Genomic DNA, 16,229 nt, shown 5'->3' on the forward strand with positions numbered 1-16,229 from the left:
AAATGGTGACTAACCAAGTCGGGAAATAGAGAGGAGCTCGACAGGAAAGGGCTGACGCCTCGAGCATTTGCGAGTTTCTAAGAATGAATCCTCCCAGCTTCACCTGTTCAAGCAATATTGAGGATCCGGAAAACTTTGTGGAAGAGTTCAAGAAGGTTTTCAATGTGATGCACGTGGTTGATGCTGAGAGAGTTGGATAGCTGCATACCAACTGAATAATGTAGCTAGGACTTGGTTCGATTAGTTGAAGGAGGATAGAGATGAGAATGCACCACATCCGAGTTGGGCCTTTTTTGAAGAGGCTTTCTTGGGGCATTTCTTTTCCCCGAGAACTGAAAGAGGCAAAGGTACGGGAGTTCCTTAAACTAAAATAGGACTTCTTGAGTCTTCGTGAGTATGTCTTGAAGTTCACCCAACTGTCTCACTATGCTGCTGAAATGGTTAAGGATATAAGGAGCAGAATGAGCTTATTTGTCGCTGGCTTGGGTCGTGCATCTACCAAAAAGAGGGCAGAGCTGCAATTCTAATCGGTTACATGAATTTATCGAGGTCGATGATTTATGTGCATCAAATTGAAGAGGAGAAGCCGAGGTACAGAGTGGAGCACAAAAACAAGAAAGTTAAGATTGGGAATGAGTCTGGGCAGCAGAAGGGTGGTTCAAATCAGCCACAATTTCAGAAACAAAAAGGGTATGCGCCATCATCTGCTAGTGCACATGCACCCAGAAATAGAGGTGAGTATAATGGCCGAAATTCACAGAATTTAAGGGCTAAACCAGCCCAGTCCCAATGTAGTGTGGCACAGGGAGGTAGTTGGGCTTATGTATGTGGTAGGTGTTGTAGGAACCACGCCGGTACTTATCGTGATGGCCAGTCGGGTTGTTTCAAGTGCGGCCAAGAGGTTAGTTCATAAAAGAGTGTCCTAAGAATAAGTAAGGTGGTGTAAATCAAAGAAATAGAGCTAAATCTTCGTCACTTTCCCCACCATACAAGGTTGCACCTAGAGGAACCATTTCTGGTACGGGCGGAGAGGCAAACCACCTCTATACAATCACTAGCCACTAAGAACAAGAGAAGTCTCCATATGTCTTCACGGGTATGATCACAGTGTTTACTTTTGATGTTTATGCTTTGTTAGACCCAAGATAAAGTTTATCTTTTTTTAACTCCTTATGTTGCAAATCAGTTTGAGATTCTTCGTGAAAAACTTTGTGAACCTTTTTGTGTTTCTACCCTTCTTTTAGAGAGTTTATTCTGGCAGAAAAAGTATATCGTGGTTGTACTATTTCTATCAATCACAAAAATACCATGGATGATCTAGTGGATTTAGACATGGTAAATTTTGATGTCATTTTAGGTATGGACTGAGTTCATGCCTACTATGCGTCAATAGATTGTAGAACTCGAGTTGTCAAGTTTCTGATTCCTAATGAGCCAGTTTAGAGTGGTGTAATAGTTCAGCTGTGCCTAAGGGTCATTTCATTTGGTACCTTAAGGAGAGAAAGTAAGTTTCAAAGGTGTGTATCTAGTACTTAGTCCAAGTTAATGACTCAAGTGCTGAGGTACCTTCCCTTCAGTCAGTTCTTATAGTAAATGAGTTTCTGGAAGTCTTTCCTTATGATCTACCTGGAGTCTCTCTTAAGAGGGAAATAGACTTCGGCATTGACATAATTGCAGATACTCGTCCTTTCTCTATTCTGCCATATTGAATGACACCAGCAGAGTTAAAGGAGTTGAAAGAACAGTTAAAAGATTTGTTAGATAAGGGTTTTATTCGACCAAGTATCTCACCTTGGGGTGCTCCGGTCTTTTTTATGGGGAAGAAGGATGGTTCCCTTAGGATGTATATAGACTACCACCAATTAAATAAGGTTACCATGAAGAATACGTATCTTCTTCCAAGAATTAATGATCTTTTTGACCAACTTCAGGGTGCTTCCTGCTTCTCAAAAATTGATCTCAGGTCAGGCTACCAATACTTGAAAGTTAGGGAGTGTGATATTCTAAAGACAACATTTAGAACCAGATATGGACATTAAGAATTTTCGGTCATGTCATTTGGTTTAACTAATGCACCAGTAGCGTTCATGGATCTTATGAACAAAGTCTTTAAGCTTTCTTTAGATATGTTATTGTTTTAATTGATGACATAATAATATATTCAAGGAATGAAGAAGATCTTGCTATTCCTCTCAGAATAGTCCTTCAAACTTTGAAAGTTAAGGAGTTGTGTCCAAGTTATCCATGTGTGAGTTTTGGATTAAGTCTATGGCATTCTTGGCCACATAGTTTCCGATGATGGGATTAGAGTTGATACCCAAAAGATAGAAGTAGTTCAGAGTTAGCCTAGACCCACATCTCCAACTGATATAAGGACTTTCTTAGGTTTGGCTGGCTAATATAGAAGGTTTGTTGAGGGGTTTTTATCTATATCGTGTCCCTTGACCAAGTTGACTCAGAAGATAGTTAAGTTTCAATGGTCTAAAGTTTATGAGAAAGCTTGTGAGAAATGCTTTCAGGAGTTAAAGAAAAGGTTGACTTCTGCTCCGGTTTTGACCTTACCAGAGGGTACTCAAGGTTTCGTGGTGTACTTTGATGCATCAAGAGTTGGTTTGGGTTGTGTGTTAATGCAGAATGGAAAGATCATAACTTATGCCTCGAGACAGGTAATGGTTCATGAGAAGAATTAACCAATCCATGACTTGGAGTTGGTTATTGCTGTATTCTCCTTAAATATATGAAGTCACTACTTATACGGTGTTCATATTGATATATTCGCTGATCACAAAAAGTCTACAATATGTGTTCACCTGTATATAGCTAAATTTCAGACCAAATAGGTGGTTAGAATTACTCAAGGATTATGACATGAGTATTCTTTACCACCCAAGTAAGGCTAATGTTGTTGCTGATGCTTTATGCAATTATCCATGGGGAGTACCGCCTATGTTGACAAATAAAAGAGAGAGTTATCCAAGGATGTGCACAGACTTGCACGCCTGAGAGTCAGACTTATCGATTCCACAGAAGGAGGGATAATGGTGACAAACGGGGCTAAATCATCACTAGTGTCTGAGGTGAAAAAAAACAAGACCAAGACCCCATCATGCTTGATTTGAAGGCAAATGTTCATAAGCAAAATGTATTGACTTTTGAACAAAGGGGAGATGGTGTGCTGAAGTATCAAAGTAGATCGTGTGTATCTAGGGTGGATGGAATCCAAGAGAAGATCATGGGGAAAGCTCATAGCTCCAAAAAATCTATTCATCCGGGTTCCTCCAAGGTGTAATGCGACTAAAGAGAGGTATACTAGTGGAAAAGTATGAAGAATAACATTGCTGAGTTTGTTGCCAAATGCCCTAATTGCCAACAAGTGAAAGCAGAACATCAAAGGCCTGGAGGTTTGGCTCAAAATATAGAATTTCCGAAATGGAAGTGGGAGGTGATTAATATGGACTTCATCATAAGGTTACCAAGGTCTCGCAGGAAACATGATTCGATTTGGGTAATTGTTGATAGAATGACAAAATCAACCCACTTCTTGCCGGTAAATACCACTCATTCGGCAGAGAATTATATGAAGTTATACATCCAGGAGGTGGTGAGACTTCATGGAGTCCCAGAGTAGATCATTTCAGATAGAGGTGCACAATTTACTGCTCAGTTCTAGAAGTCTTTCCAGAAAGGTTTGGGTTCAAATGTGAAGTTAAGCACTGCTTTTTCATCCTCAGACGGATGGGCAAATGGAGCGTACTATACAGACCTTAAAAGATATTTTGAGGGTTTTGTGCAATTGATTTTGAAGGGAATTGGGATGCTCACTTACCTCTCATTTAACAACAATAGCTACCATTCGAACATCCAAATGACTCCATATGAAGTTTTGTATGTGAGAAGATGCATATCTCCTATTGAGTGGTTGTAAATTTGTATAGTAGGGTTGATAGGACCAGATCTAGTTCACCAATCCATGAAGAGGGTGAAGGTGATTCAAGAGAGATTAAGAACGGCATAGAGTTATCAAAAGTCCTACACAGATGTTAGGAGGAAAAAGTTGGAGTTAGAAGTGGATGATTGGATATTTCTGAAAGTTTCACCCATGAAGGGTGTTATGAGGTTTGGTAAGAAGGGGAAAATTAGTCTCAGATATATTGGACCTTATAGGATGTCCAAGAGAGTTGACAATATAGATTATTAGTTGGATCTACCACAAGAATTAGCAGCGGTTCATCCGGTATTTAACGTTTCCATGTTAAAGAAGTGCATGGGTGTTCCCTCATTGATTTACCAACTGAAAATGTTGGGATTAAGGATGGATGGATTATCCTATGAGGATATTCTGGTTCAAATTTTAGATCGGTAAGTTCACAAGTTGAGAACAAAAGAGGTTGCATCAGTCAAGGTCCTTTTGAGGAACCAATATGTTGAAGAAGAAACTTGGGAATTTGAAGAAGATATGAAAAGGATATATCCATATCTCTTTAAATTCAAAGAAAATGCAGATCAAGGTACTAATTCTATTCTTAGTGCTTTATAATCCATTAGTAAGCATGTTGTTACTTGCTTTTGTTTGATAAGTGTTAAACTTGAGTTTCCATTCCTAGCTTAGTAAATGAAATCTTATTCGAGGACGAATGTTCCCAAGGGGATATATTATAAAATCTTGTAACTCGAAATAACTAGGAATAAGCAAAGAAACTAAGAATAATTAACTTTTGGAAAGAATAGGGGAAATCAAGAGAATTTCCTACAGTTAAGAAAGTAAGTTTTTGGTCATTTTCAAACAGCCAGAACTTGTAGCCCAGGATCAGTTAGAGTCAATTCTTTACATGGTTGGAAAACCCTTGGAAAAATCTTTCCAACCGCGCCAAGCTTGCATGATTTCAATATCGTATGAGGGTGATATGCCTTTCGGAAGTTGGGTTATTGATGTAAGGAAAGTCCAATACGAATTTAAGGAAGGGTATACTAATCTTTTTACCCCTTTAATTCCTAATTCATTTTAAGGGTTTCATTGGGGGTAAAAATAAGTTTTAGTTTAGATTAGAAAAGTTCTTTTACTCTTAGGGCTTGGGATAAAAGATAAGAGAAGGAGAAGGGAGAAATATCAAGGTTTCTCCAAGAACGCCAAGGGATTTCGAGTGGAATTCATCGGGGTTGATCCCTATCGAGGTATGTGAGCTCTTTCGTGTTGGGTTAATTAATCCGCACACCAATATTTTTTCAGTTTAGAAGTTTTAGAATTGATTACATGATTAGAAATGATTTTTAATAATCTCGTTGAATCCTTTTTTTTGGTTGAGTTGATTGCATGCCCATTGATGTTTATTACTAGTTTCCGGTGTTGTTTAGGGTTTAGATCTGATGGGTATTGAAGGTATTGATGATCCAAGGGGTTCGGGGATGAAACCATGGAGGTTTAGGCGATTTGGAACCAGGAAAGAAGTTAAAAAATTCGTCAGACACACCAGCGCAAGGCCAGGTGTGTCGCATCTGCAGTGCGCAAAAAAAAAGGGCTTCAACCACTGGGGCCTGGAGAGGCGCACAACCAATGCACTAGATCAAGCCCGGATCAGCGTTTTCGTAGTTTAGCCTTTTAAAGTCCTTCTAAGGTGAATTAACAACTTTAAATGATTTTAATTACTTTAAATGATTTCTTAACACCTAAAAATCACTAAAGACCGTAAATCATAACCTTGAATCTATAATCCAATTCAAGGAAAGTTTAGATCAAAGTCAAAGGAGTTAAGAGTTAAGTCTAGAAGTTAAGAGGAAAGTCAAAGTAAAGTTTCTTAAAGTTTTCAAGATTCTTTATTAAGCATTTTAACTTCGTTTTAAGGCTCATGTTTCAAGTCAGAGCAAAGAGTAAAAGTTGAAGTCTTTCCTTCAAGATATATAAGGGAACTAAGTACTCCCAAAGAGTCGAGTTAAAGTCAAGAGTTTCAAGTTGAGTAAAGAATAAAAAATTGAGTTCATTTCTCAAAAGTTATAAGGGAACTAATTATTCCCTAAGAGTTATAAATGTTTTCACATTTTGATCAAGAAAAAGGAAGCTAGACTTCTAACAAGCCTTTCACTAGTTTTAGTAAAAAGGAAACTATGATTTCCAAGAGAGCTTTTAAAGCTAAGTTTAAGCAACTACCTCAAACAAGAGAAGAAGTTTCTTTTAAAACATATGAGCTATGTATTTTGGGAGTAGTATTGAGCATCAATATGGCGATGCGAGTTCATATTAACTCAAGCCCTCGTAAACTATGTAGCCAACATGGAGAGAAGAAGGGTCATACTTTTTAGATAATTCCTTAGTGTCTTTTAGCATAGTCTAGTGGATCCACTTAGTAGTTAAGGTTCTTTATTGACGGCAATGTATAGGACAATCCTCTTGCAACGTGAGGTAAGACGTTGTATCATCACTTAGGCTTATAATGATGGTTGTCAGTTAGAGTATCTCCCACAGAAACTATATGATTTTTTATAAATAAGTATAGTTGAGTTTATTATTGCATTTTCTTTAACGAATTAAGTTATTTTACTATTTTACAGAGCTTTACATATTTTGCAGGTGTTTTACGGCCTTATGTTAAGTTTAGGAATCCTTGATTTGAGCAATCCACGATTTGAGCAGAGCCAGGGTAAGTTTCAGATTATTCCTTTCAAGTTTAAAGTTGTTTTTTAGCACTGTAACTCACATATTCGCACATTCAATGTACTGATATCAGTTGACATCCATTGTCTTATGATACAAACGCATGTAATTAGGATCAACATCCAACACCTCGTTGATCCAATTTGGGCATCCAGATTCAGTGGTGAGCTTGCATCCGGAGGACTCTTTTATTGCTTTCAGTCTTTACATTATAGAATGTTGAGGGGTTTGTCCCAACATTCATCTTGTATTATAGTGGCTTCATAGAAAGATAGTCAGTCACTTGGTATAGTTTGAGTCTCTATTTATTTAAAGATATTTTATCATATGGGACTTAAAAGATATTTTGGCAAAGTTATGAGAACGTCTCTTTCTTATAATGTGTTAAGTATTCCACTAAGTTACGCAAACCAGGCTAAGGGCTTGCTCAAGACCAGATATGGTCATTGGGTGTCGTCCATGTCCAGGATAGACTTGGGGCGTGACACTTCTTCTTCTTCTTGATAAGGTTTCAACATTTTTGATTGTTTCGAGTGTGGTGGCGAAGAAGAAAAAAAGATCAAGAAATAGCTGTGAGTTCATCGGGGTCGGAGAATAATCAGGTCGGAAAATTGAATGTTGGAGCGACCAAAAAACAACGAGAACTTTCTAATATCTTGTTTTATTCAATTGTCTCTGCTCATATACTCGATTTCCTATTCCTTCAACGTTGTGAGTGTTTCTCTATTTTTGGTCTCTGTTTATTATGTGTACTTTTATTTACTGTAGGAATAAAATTGGAGTATTGGGGTTTATCTTCTTTTTTGTGTATATTTTTTTTATTAATGTTTCAATGAATTACTTTTTTTTGTTTGTGTTTGTTATGGGGTTTCTTGTATAAATTTGTGTATGCAAGCGTTTCTTGTTGGATTAAATAAGTAACTTGATTGAAGATACTGGTGAAATAAAATTAAATTTGAGAAAATAAAGTGGAGAGATTTTAGGGTTTTTTTATATGAGGGGATTTGTGGGAATTTTTTTGGTCGAGACTGTGATATTTGGAAGTTGAATTCTTCACCATTTGTGATTATGTCTAAGTATTCTTTTAATGGTTAAAAAGTATTATGAATGGAAAATTTGAAACATCATCCCCCAATTCTGCTTTTTGTTTAGGGAATGTGATTATTTCTAAGTATTCTACAAGTGAATTGCAGTTTTACTACTTTGATCAGGGTTTTGATACTACTGTCGTTCCTTGCATTCGGTTATCTTTGAGTGTCGTTATCTTTCCCTGCAGTATTTCTGAATCCTTAGACATTCTGGTTGTATCTATGGTTCACCTTCATGAATGTCAGAATGCCTTTTTTTGTAGCATGTGTGAATTTATTAGACATTTTGTATGTAGCATTTGTAATCAAATGTTTCCATTTTATTCATTTACATTATATGGTGCCTGCTTTTGATATTTACGAGTTCTCAAATTTGGAAATTTGTTTTTCTCTAATTGTACAATATATTTAGCTGTTTGTGAAATGTCTTGTATGCTTTGAAACTGATTAATACCCGAACCTTCACAAGTGAATGCATAGTTAGTGAAAAAATCTTCCAACTTATTCCCCTCTCGGTATGCATGAGCTATTTACATAAGGATCTTCATAGTTGTTGATGAATCAGATTCCATGATTATTAGTGTCAATCCATTAGCTAGACGATACTCAGGCCACTCTCAATAACCTTGATTTCAGCCTCAATAGCTACTCAATCTTTCAACTTTCTGGCTTCAGCATAATTAAATTTCCATATGAGTTTCTGATACATAATACTATTGAGGCAGGCATTAGCATTAAATTTGAAGCAATCACTAGATGGTGCCTTTCATATCACTGTTTTGCTGCAAATTAATGGCTTGTACTCCTCTCGAGTTAAACCATTTCTGACCATGTGTTAGGAACACCACTCATCCATGGGAAATTAGTCTTGTGATTCCCAAAATCATTGCTCTGATGGTCATATTCCATCCAAATCCCTGCAAGCATCTTGCAGAGTACAAGGTGAAAAATTGTATATGTGGGTACAATTTGATTCAAGATTGTTTTAGGACAACTCCATATGGTAGGACAACATTGGAGATGTTGAAATTGGATATTATACATGTGTTTTCCTGTTCATCAATGGTTTTTGTTTGTAAACTGAATCAAACAATGTCCTTTTGCAGCCTCAAGATGGACACGAGATTTTAGTAGATATGGAAAGGGCTGAGCTTTATTACTCTGTGTGTTGTGATAAGGTGTATGATCCTGATTTTGACAAGGCTGTGATGTGTAAACATATCAAGGAGTTTTCAAGAAGTGAAAATGGGGTTGAGGAGAGTGAGATGAGATTGAGTAAGAGGAGAAGATTTAGTTTTGGGATGGATTTAATTCAAAGAATATGAAGAGATTGTTTGTTAGGAAATCAAAATCATGTTTTCCATTGGGATTACGAGGTTTGAACACTTTGGGGAATATTTGTTTCATGAATTTTGTGTTGCAAGTGTCGCTTCATGCACCCCATTTGATAATTAATTCCTTAGTGATAGACATAATCGAGAAATTTGCAGAAAGATGTCCCAAATCAATTGTGTCTACCTTCGGACATTGATTTCATGTTTTCAGCTGTATTTTTCTTGTGATCGGTCCCTTTGTAGTCCATCTAAGTTTCTTTACAAGTCTGTGACTATTAGTTGGAGTATCTCCTATGATTGAACTCAAGTATCATTCTATTTGTCTTTGCTGCTTAAATTATTGATAATATATACTTGAATTATAACCGGATCTGCAAAAATGTAAAAGATGTTTAATCCCCACAAATTCACAACCTTGCTTTTAGATAATAATAGAGTTGTCTTATTAATCATGAGTGTAATTGTGAAACCAAGATTTGATGCATTTCTTCTATAACTGGGCAATATGTACATGAACGATTCTCTTATAATGACAAAATAAAAATCTCTATGCTGTAGTGAGATATCACCATCCGATGCTTAGATCGGATGCTTAGATGTGGAAATTGTTAAGGTTGGTAAGAGACTTGACATGTTGAAGACCTACATAGTGATTCTTTTTTATTGAAGTGTTACGTCTGCAGTTGGTGGCAGGAGTCATAAAATCATGCTACTTACGAGCAGTGGTATGCTCACGATTTCTTCATTTCAATGTTGGACACGATCCAAGAAAAAGAGAGTGAAACAAGTCTGGCAATAAAAGGTATATTTTGATGAGAATGACTCTTATACTACTTGATTATGTAGGAAATCTTCTGGAGTTTGTTGCTTAGATAGTGGCTCATCTCTTTGTGTCTGAAATAAGACACCGTGAGTAGATATAATAGAGATCTTGTTTATATAGATGCTCGATTTCTGATTTCAAAATTTTGGCATGTGCGTTCATTTGGGATCAATTTCATTGATAAGGCAAAGCGTTATTCATATATTATGACCTTGAGAACTCGAGATTTTTGTGTCTTCTTCTTCTTCGTTGTCTCTTACAAAGAAACATTTCTTAACAGATACTCCCTCCGTTTAAAAAAGAATGACCCCCCTATTTTTTTTAGTCTGTTTAAAAAAAAATGACCCATTTCCTTTTTTTACAACACTTTGACTTTAACTTTTCACGTGGCATGTTTAGGATCACAAGATTAAAGGACATTTTGGTACATTTGACATAACTTTAATTTAGAATCACAAGATTAAAAAGGTTGTTTCTTTTCTTAAACTTCATTCCAAGTCAAACTAAGCCATCATTTTTGAAACGGAGGGAGTAATAAAGATTACCAATGCATCATACGGTTTCACTTCTACAACTCACGATCCTTGTATGGACATTTCTCTTCACTTGAGTGCGTGCAGCTACCGCTGAAAGGATTTTACTAGCATGTCAAGTAAACCAAATGAATCTCTTGTAGGTTGCTTTGACCTCTTCACAAGACAAGAAAAATAGGGATCTCATCAGAAACCGTACTGTGAAAATAGTCACCAGATTAAAGATGCTTTGATAAACAAATGTCCATAAAAAAGCTCCCTCTTGTGCTCTGCTTTCATATTAAGCAATTTGAACATTCTCCCACCAGAAAAATGTCTAGAAAGATCAATATCCATGTACAATTTCCCTTTTCTTTTGGACATTAAACCATATTTATCGTCTTCAATTGTAAGAAAAAGATACGGGAACATAATCTTTTTTTAGGGTGATGAATCTGAAGTTTCTACAGAATTTGAAATTTTTGCAGTGGTCACACATTTAGATATGTTAGAATCTGGTCACTATGTGACATATTTGCGTTTGAGAAACTAACGGTACAAATGTGATGATGCATGGATGACTGAAGTCGACGAATAAGTTGTTAAGACATCATAGTGCTATTTGATATACTATTAACATAAGATGCTCTACTATAAGAGTTGTGAAGATGTTAGCTGCCAACCAATGTCACTGTGAGCAAACACATTTGTTCCGATAACTGATTGGTGCTAGAACTTTAATGTTTGTGCATTGGACTTGGATAGGTCTTCTGCATTATTCTGTCCAGCCAGGTAATAGTATTCGAGGGCCATGAAGTATGATGGTAAGGCATTCCCGTTAAGAGAGATGATACTGGACATTATATGATAATATGACTCAAAATTTGGATTTTGAGATAGAAAGTTGTTAACTTGTGAGAGTTCTTATAAAGATGGAACCAACATTAGTTTTCCTTTTAAGGTCTTTTAGAAGGAGCATTATGAAGGTACAGTAACTTAATAATGTGAGGGGCATCTTTTGTTTTTTCCCTTTCACATCTCTTCAAGATTCTGATATTGTTCATTTATTGACTTATTAAAAGTGATTTCATTTCATGTTGTTGGTTTGAGATTTCTGTTATAACTATTATGGTAGTGATGTACCGTTGTTTTACTGTACTTCCAATGCTTTTTCCTTAGGTTTAGTGTGTGTCTAGGGCCTTTTTGTAGTAATTTTAATGTGTTTTTATCTGTGTTTTGTAGGAAAGTTGTCAAGAATTGAAATGCAGAAAACTGTGCAGAAATAACCTACGAAGCCATCGACGGCCCATCGTCTCATTGATGGACCGTAGGAGGTAACCGTTGATGTACGTTGGTTTCACGGTACTTCCAATGATTTTTCCCTATGTTTAGTGTGTGTCTAAGGACTTATTCTAGTAATTTTAACTTATTTTTATCTGTGTTTGCAGAAAAACTGTCCAAAATAGAAGTGCAAAAGACTCTTCTAAAATCAATGTAGAAATGATGACCCACGGAGCCATCGATGGCCCATCGACCCATCGACGATCCTTAGGTGGTGATTGTTGACTGGAGGTTCAATCTGCTGAAATCAAATCGGGGGATTCTGACTAAGTGTGGGGCTACGGAAGGATCAATGTACCGTCCTGTCAAACCATTTATTGTAACAGACAGTAGTCCCAGTACCCGACTTGAAGAAATCACCAAGTGTGGAGGAACGAAGGCATCGACGGACCGTAAGTCCAACGACAGAACGTGCTGTTGGTCCGTCGATTGTAACAGAAAGGATGCAAAAGTGGAGGCTGAAAAAAGATTCTAAGTGTGGACCAACGGAGGAAGTCGACAGTCCGTCAGTTGGGTCGTCTACTGAAGACCCGTTTTGGACAGATTTTTCCTGTTTTAGAACTCCTTTTATTTTAGGACTTTATTATTATAAATATTGTTAAAAACCTTGTTTTTGGGGTTAGACTTTTTGTTATTTTTCATACTCTTGTTATTGGAAGTTGAACTTTGAATTTTGGGAATTACTTCAAATTTCCGGAATCGATTCTCAAGATATTTTCGTTAATTCAATTGTTATTTTTGGTTTTTCTTCAAACTTGTCAAAGTAAGTACATGAATTTTTGTTTAATAACTATGAATTGTGTATTTCTAAGCCTGGGTAACTAAATCCACAACTAGGGTTGTGGGAACCATGGGTAATTAACAAGGTAAAATTAGATAACTAACAATTCTTGAATAGGTTCTTGCATGTATTGATAATTCTTTCGTTTAGAAGGCTTTTTAACGAGTGCAGGCGTTAGAACTTAACCTATTTCTACTTGCCGGAACAAGGAGGTAGTTGATAGGAAAAAGAATTATCAACATAGATTTAGTATACACTATCTAATAGGCTAGTTTCAATTGGTGCAAAGTAGTAACTAACTTAGCGATATATTGAATATGATGCTTAATATGAGGTAAAGGTAAGGTTTAGTAAAGTAGACACACGTAGCCGGACCAAGGTACGGAGTGAAATTCTCTAGTTGCCGGACCAAGGAATTAGGGATACATAACTTACCAGTTTGCATGCAAGACACTAGGATGGAATTGTTATAGTTCGGATTATCGCGTTATGAACCTATGGGGAATACTTACACCCTAGTTTCTCTCATCACTTGATTAACACCAAAGTTATAAATTTGGTATTTGTCTCACTTAGAAATAATTAAACATTTTGGTTACACAACCCCCCCCACCCTTAATTAATAACTTTTTAATAAGGACTTGACTAAATAGACGTAATCGTAGATTAAAGTTAAGTCTAAACCATTTTCTTCATGGGATCGACCCCAACCTAACAATTGGGTTCTTTACCTGATACAACCGCTTATACTTCTTTAGGGAAGTATAATTTGAGCGTATCAAATTTTGGCACCATTGCCTGGGAAAGTGACTTTTAGATTAACTTTAAGCGCAATTACCAAATTTTAGTCAATAATTTCCTAATTTTACTTTGTTCTTTGTTTTTGTGTATTTCATGTCTATCTCTAGTATTTCAAAGTACACGGAGTCGAGGAGAACTAGTGCTTCCATTCGATCTAGAACTGAACCGTACACTATGCAGAATGAACGAGCCACACAATCCTGATAATATTGGTGATGGGATCAACCCTCAACTTCCTTCGCCAGTTAATGTCATAACCACGTGATCTTGGAAATCCCAGATGAGCGCGCTCTGAGGAGACAACCTGCTGCCCCACGCCCTCAGGAGTATTATAGGGGCAATATTAACATCGCCAATTCGGATGGACCTTTTTTCCTTCCTCCTCTACCACAAGGTCATTCATTCGTGGTAAATAGTAGATTGATGCATATGCTCACCGCTAGAGGTTTGTTTTCGGGGATACCACCTGAGGATCCACATGCTCACATCGCCAAACTGAGGTCGGTGTGCAAGAGTTGTGTAGGGAGGCTAAACTTGGACATGGATATCATTGGATTAAGGGTGTTTAGTCTCTCACTGACGGGAGAGGCCGCAATTTGGTTTACTGAGTTGCCTTATAATTTGATTTATACTTAAGAGCAGTTGAGGGATGTGTTCCTAGAAAGGTATTATCCGATTTGTAAATAGCTTAACCACAAAGATAGGGTGAACAACTTTGTAGCATTGCCTAAGGCGATAAGTAGTTCTTGGGATAGGTTCACCTCATTTCTGAGAAGTGTTCCAAACCACCGCATTGATGATGAATTGTTGAAAGAGTACTTCTATTGGGGGCAAGAGGATAATAATAAGGCGGTACTTTATACTATTGCGGGTGGTTCTTGTGGTGAGTGCAATTATGCAGAAATAGCGGAAAAGTTGGAGAAAAATTCTCGAAACAACAAGGCTTGGAGCACTAGGAAGTTTGACACTAGAAGAAACACCTTTGCAGTGCAAGCTACACACAACCTGGCCGCAGATGAAGTTCATGAAGAGATGACTCAAATGAGAACTGAGCTTGGGTTAGTATTGAAACATGTCACTGGAGATGAAGAGAAAGTGAATGCGGTGAATTATTTGACTAAACCACCACCGTCGATAAATGAATTTTACTATGAGGAAGATTCTTATGCAGTTAATGAGCAGACGTGGGGTTTCCAACTGAACGCCCAAGGCTCCTACAGGATAATTGGTGCCAAGGTCAAGGAAATCAAGGTCGAAACTATGGGAATTACAACCAAAAAGATCTCTATGTTCGAGATGGAAAATACAACTGCGACAACAACTTCAATCGGGGTAACTATAGTAACAGAAACGATCAGAGTGGGCCCTACGTTCCACCTCAAAATCGGGAAGTTGCTCCTAGGGATGGTGGAGGTAGTATGATGCAAGTTAAGGATATTTTGCAAAAGATAATGAGGAGGTTTGATGCTAGTGATGAGCACGCCAAAGAGTTGAGAGGTGATTTAGCAAATATTGGGCAAAAGGTTGATGCACATGCAATCTCAATCAAGCATCTTGAGTTGCAAACGACCCAATTGTCTTCTATTGGGAACCCACGCCAACAGGGTACTCTTCCTAGCAATACCGTCCAAAATCCAAAAATTGATGGACATTGTATGAGAGTCACTACTCGAAGGGGTAAACAAACCATTGACTCACCTACACCGTCGAGTGTAGAATATGAGATGGGAGGAGATGATGTGGTAGAAACATTTAGTAGTGATTTGGTAGACAAATATGGGAAAGAAGTTGAGATACCCAAAAAGGTGACTCTCATTCCTACATCACCACCACCATTTCCGCAAAGATTGGTGAAAAAGACCGAGGATGGTAAATACTGACATTTTATCACTATGTTGAAATAGCTTTCCATCGATGCCCCTTTGATAGAAGCTCTTAACAAATACCTGATTACGCCAAGTTTATGAAAGATATGGTCACTAAGAAGAGATCGGTCAGTTTTGCGGAAGATGATCGTATGTAACATTGTAGTGTTATTGCTACAAGGTCTCTTGTGCAAACTAAAAAAGATCTGGGTCATAAGTTGCGGCACTTGATCGAGGTGATGTCGATTCAAACCAAAGAAATTGGATTTAGATATGAAACATCGCGAATCTCCACCTGTGAAACTATCTATTGAGGACGCCCCGAAATTGGAGCTTAAGGCTCTACCACCTCATCTGAGATATGTTTCTTGGGAAAAGGTGACAATTTTCCGATAATCATTGAATTGGATTTGAATGTGGAGCAAGTGGAGTGTCTTGTAGAGGTGTTGAAGAGGTTCAAATGAGCAATTGGTTGGACTATTGTGGACATTATTGGGATTCCACCCAGTATTTGTTCACACAAAATCCAACTCATGCTCGATCATAAGCCAAGTATAGAGCATCAAAGACGGTTAAATCCACCTGTGCAAGAGGAAGTGAAGAAGGAGATTATTAACTGGTTGGATGCCAGATTCATATATCCGATCGCTGATAGTAGTTGGGTATGCCCTGTTTAGTGTGTGCCTAATAAAGGGGGAATGACTGTGGTCCCTAATGAGAAAAATGAACTTGTTCCAATGAGGCCGGTGATCGGATGGAGAGTGTGTATGGATTATCGGAAATTGAATGCTTCGACTGAGAAGGACTATTTTCCTATTCCCTTCATGGATCAGATATTGGATAGGCTTGCAGGAGGGGTGGTATTTTTTTCTTGATGGTTATTCGGGTTACAACCAAATCTCTATTGCACCGGAAGATCAAGAGAAAACCACCTTTACTTGTCCTCATGGAACTTTCGCGTTCAAGAGGATGCCCTTCGGGTTGTATAATGCACCGGCTACTTTTCAGAGATGTATGATGTCTATATTCTCCGATATG

The 16,229-nt window shown here is 37.5% G+C and overlaps 1 pseudogene; it reads left to right on the plus strand.

The window, feature by feature from the left end:
• Positions 1-83: 83 nt before the first annotated feature.
• On the plus strand, positions 84-11,136 carry LOC107027712 (annotated as a pseudogene).
• The last annotated feature ends 5,093 nt before the right edge of the window (positions 11,137-16,229 follow it).

Source organism: Solanum pennellii, chromosome 8, assembly GCF_001406875.1.
Source record: "Solanum pennellii chromosome 8, SPENNV200".
Classification (NCBI taxonomy): domain Eukaryota; kingdom Viridiplantae; phylum Streptophyta; class Magnoliopsida; order Solanales; family Solanaceae; genus Solanum; species Solanum pennellii.